Source organism: Phalangium opilio, unplaced genomic scaffold (genome assembly GCF_054372755.1).
Source record: "Phalangium opilio isolate 3A_F unplaced genomic scaffold, DU_Popi_V2 ptg000002l_1, whole genome shotgun sequence".
In the NCBI taxonomy this organism is placed as follows: Eukaryota; Metazoa; Arthropoda; class Arachnida; order Opiliones; family Phalangiidae; genus Phalangium; species Phalangium opilio.
Genome location: NW_028324144.1, coordinates 9,145,219 through 9,149,911, shown reverse-complemented (window position 1 = coordinate 9,149,911; position 4,693 = coordinate 9,145,219). Strand labels below are relative to the sequence as shown.

The 4,693-nt window shown below is 37.7% G+C and overlaps 1 non-coding gene across 1 annotated transcript; it reads left to right on the top strand.

The window, feature by feature from the left end:
* The first annotated feature begins 3,875 nt into the window (after window positions 1–3,875).
* On the top strand, window positions 3,876–3,948 carry TRNAV-CAC (transfer RNA valine (anticodon CAC)). The gene has a single exon. It is a non-coding gene; the product is annotated as a tRNA-Val (tRNA).
* The last annotated feature ends 745 nt before the right edge of the window (window positions 3,949–4,693 follow it).

Below are 4,693 nucleotides of genomic sequence, written 5' to 3'. Positions count from 1 at the left end.
TATCCTTGGAATATCAAACTGAAGCAGAGCTTCAAAGCTACAAAACTACTAAAAGCATCGTAATTACGAAAACTATTTACACATATTCACTTTATATTATGGAAAAAGGGAATATTAAGGTTCTGTAGGATTTCTTTACACATCAACACAAGGCGAGCTGCTAACGCGGTGCACTAGTGTAACAACGGACGGACAAACACAGAAAATCACATAGACTGCTTTTTAACCCTTTTCGTATTAATTTTGAGTTGAGAAAAAGATTATCTTAATTACTAAAATAAATATAATTAATATTAAACATTTTCTTCGTTAGTCATTCGCCTTATTGAGCGTTACATCGTTTTAAAAAAGAACAATTAATCATTCTTGAGAGACTTGACTAATATTGACGTTTGAAATGAAGTATACGCCTGTTGCTTCGCCTTACTCAAATAGGTAGTATATAAAGGTATAAAATCTTAGCAATAAAGGTATATAAAGGTTTCGAATCGCATCTATGGGTAAGAACAGCGCAATTGCTGGAACCTTTGGTGGAAGCCCCGCCATTGGGAAGCTAGACGATTTTCGTAACCCTAGCCGATCGCCGCTTATGTCTTAACCTTAACGATACTGATGTAGCCAGTATGTACCGACTGGTGTCCATGTGGGATGGACAAAAAAGACCAGTTGATGGTGGTGTTTAGAAGCCAGTATGTACAAACTCGTGTCCATATTGGATGGACAAAAAGTCCAGAAGATTGTGGTGTTTAGAAACCAGTACGTACACACGGGGGCCATGTGGGATGGACAATAAAGACCAGATGAGGGTGGTGTTTAGAAGCCAGTACGTACACACGGGGGCCATGTGGGATGGACAAAAAAGACCAGATGATGGTGGTGTTTAGAAGCCAGTACGAACAGACATATCCATTTAGGTATTTCAATTTAAAATTTAGTTTAATAAAAAAAACAAAATAGATAAATAACGCCGGAAATTCTACAGAAACTGATATTTACCAGATGATTCTAATAATTTAATTTTATAATTTAAATTTATGTTTATCAAGAAAAACAGTAGGCCTTAAAGATTTGAATATGCAAATTCTATACCTGTATTTGAAATATCGATCATTTCAAAGAAATTCCATTTCGTTCAGCGCCATTTTGGGGGTCGACTTTAACCATAACAAGAGAGAAAAAATACAACAATCTTTAAAACGTGAAGTCCCTTAATTTAATTAGACATAAACTTAAGACAATTTACTTTTCTACTTTGAGTATCGTTTTGACATAAGTGTGTCAAGTCTCGTACCGAACAGAGTTGGGTAATGAGTCTGAAATATCATTTTAACTGCTATTGTTGTTAACTGCTAATGTTTCAGTTGCCAGGGTAACTGGAATGAAATTGATGAATAATGAATTTATCTAATCAATATTTTAGTTAAAAATAAAGACCATGCAGACTAAAGGAGTTGGATATGGAGATATTTAGCACGTTTTATGATTGAATTTTTACTCTTTCTAAGACTGAATTCTGCTACAAACAGACTCGCGTTACATACCACCGTAAGTTCATAAGATATGTTCCATAAGTTTGTCACTGGTTACTTAGAGCCTGTCATGAAGTAACGTAGGTGAAACGTCTTAGATTCTCGTAAAGCGAAGCCTGGTGAGGCGCTGTTAAAGACTTACTACAGACTTAATAAGAAGTTGAGCTGCAAAACTGCATAGGGTAGTCAACTCATGCGTCAGTAAGTCTCTGGAATTACGAAGTATAGGACGTTTCATACTTATGGAACATATCTTATAAGATTATGATTCCATTTAAAAACCAATACGTTACTAATTAATAAGCTGTTTGAAACCTTGCTCACAAAACTTTGAGAAGAAAATTCGATAGCAGCAATCCGGAACTTTCACCGCTCGCGTGTTTGTGTTTAAATGTTTTAGCAAAAGGCACCCGGTGTTGAATATTTAAAGTTAATGTTTCTTTTAATGAGCGTTTCGATTACATTTCGTGGCGCCAAGATTTCTGAGGATAAATTCAAAGCATAACAATAACAGACCAAATAATCTACCGTTATTTCAAACACTTCACGGTGTTCCAAAAAGAGTGGTAGGACAGAAGTGCCGGCAGTTCTATGGACGATTTTGAGTCAAGCACATTTCTATTACAGTTTTCATTGAGGATCACCTTTTACAATTTATAGCGTTTTCCACTGGGGGGCGGGGGCGAGCACTCCCGGACAAACTCCATAAGCAAAATCGTCTTTCAATGGAAAAAACGAGCTGCTCCGAGCACGGAGTCTTTATCGGTGCCGGGAGATGTAATTTTGTACACTAGAAGCTACCGCTTTGCCCCTCCGTATAACGATAAAGACTCCGTGGCTCAACGGAGACCAAACGCGTTGAGCTCCGTTGATCAAGGTGACGTAATGTGACGTATTAGGCTACTGAACGGTTTTTGGAAACTTTGCGTTGTGTCGTCTACTTACTCTTCATGGAAATGGATATGCGAGGGCCTGCTAACCGAAATAAGAGAAAACTCTGACCAGTAACTTAGCCTAGGCTTAAGCTTTAAAACCCAATAACTTTTTAAAGTTCATAGATATAATCGAAAAAATTTCATAAAAAACTCTCGCATTATTCTTTCGCATTCAGTCGCTGCATGAGTTATATAATAATATGTTAGCTCCCTATAAGTTAGTCAGGCTCCATAGGCGTAATGTATCCAGCGATTTCTTCTCATTTCGCCCGCGCGGGACAAAAATCCGAATGTTGCGCTCTCTCTTGTCGAAAAAAAATCCCGCTCGTACGGCTCCTCGACCTTGAGTCGTCGGCCGATTTTTCACCAAGGGAGTGTTTTAGTCGTGAATGTTTATATTTTAACAATATAACATTAAATCATGGCGTTTGTGTCAGTACCGAGACAAAAAAATGCAGGAACTCAATGCAATTTGCCGATATTGATAAAGAATGCTAAAGATAAGAGTTGTTAATGTGACTTGAAACCAGAAAATTATACAACTGAGCTAAATCCGATCCACTGATCTCTTAACTGTTTTCTTAACCGAGGCTATTGAGCGAAATATTCGGTTGCTTAAAGGGCGCCACCGGAGGCTTGCGGGGTCAAACTGTTGGGAAGCATAATGCCTAGCCCCCGCCGCGACAGTGGCGCCACTCCTTATGGCCAAAAAGCTGAGTGTTTTCCCCCGTCCCTAAAGGCAGACTGCCTCGGGAGAGGTCCGGTTAGCCTCTTTAAATAGCTCCGATATTATTGGCTAGCTTTCACTACACGCGCTTCTGGGGAAAAACCGGAAAGAAGAGTAAATAAGATTTTCGTTCACGTGGCGGCCGCACTAGTGTAACAAAGGACGGACACACACAGACTGATGTTTAACTCTTTCTCTATTCATTTTGAGTTGAGAAACAAGATTATCTTAAATACTAAAATAAATATAATTAATATTAATATTATATATTTTCTTCGTAAGTTATTCACCTTATTGACCGTTACATCATTTTGAAAAAGAATAATTAGACATTCTTGAGAGACTTGACTAATATTCTACAGGGCCGGTAGGCCCTTGTAGATATGACTTGATACCGTTTTGTAACGTTAAAGTAATATTCACCCGCTTTTGCTAATTTCCTATGGAGATTAACATGGGTTTTTCGTGATTTTTCCCCACCGATAACTTAAAAACTACAGCGAATATACTTTTCGGAATTATCTTAAATTAACAATTAAGTATTCAGGGTGTGCTATCAGCCAGTTTGATCAAAACAATTAAGTCTAAGTATGTTAATTTTAGTTAATTACAGAAGTACGGCTTTGACCATCGTGATTGGACATAATAATTAGCTAGGTCTCTTGGAAAATTCAGTGTTACTACGTATCTGTAGTGTTGTGGTTATCACGTCCGCTTCACACGCGGAAGGTCCCAGGTTCGAGCCCTAGTAGATACATGTTTTGACCATCGTGATTGTGCAAAAGAATTAGCTAGATCTCTTGGAAAACTCAGTATTAGCAAGGATCTATGGTGTAGTGGTTATCACGTCCGCTTCACACGCGGAAAGTCCCAGGTAGGTACATGTTTTAACCATCGTGATTGGACATAACAATTAGTTAGATCTCTTGGAAAACTTAGACTTACCACGTGTCTGTGGTGTAGTGGTTATATTAAATATTTAACAATTATTTCTTTTCACTTGGTTTAATAATGTGACATAGGTAGCGTACAGACTGTTAAAAAAGTCTTTGCGCGTTGCTTTTTTCGCACATATTTTACTATATTTCAAAAACTATTCAAGCTAGCGCTCTGGAATAAAGTGCGTTATAAAAGTTTTGCATTCCTCTTTCATATTTTACCCCTTCCACAGTTGTCCTTTGCATACTTATACCGGAAACCGGGAATGTCAAAATTATCAACTTTGAAAATATTGGATTCTCGAGGATATAAATGCGATTTTCGGATTCCTTGGGGTCGATTCATATTTGAAAAGTGTTAACCAAATTCAATTCGGATGAATAGGTCCCGAGTAATCAGCCTTTATTCAAAATCTGGCAAACTTGGTTAGAGTGGCGATAATTCATAATCGAGTATCGAATCTTTGTCGTAATAATGCTTGTTAGATGTTATGGCACCTTATGCGTATATATATGATTGGTCTTGTGGCGCAATACTTTGAAACAAATCAGACGTTCATTAAA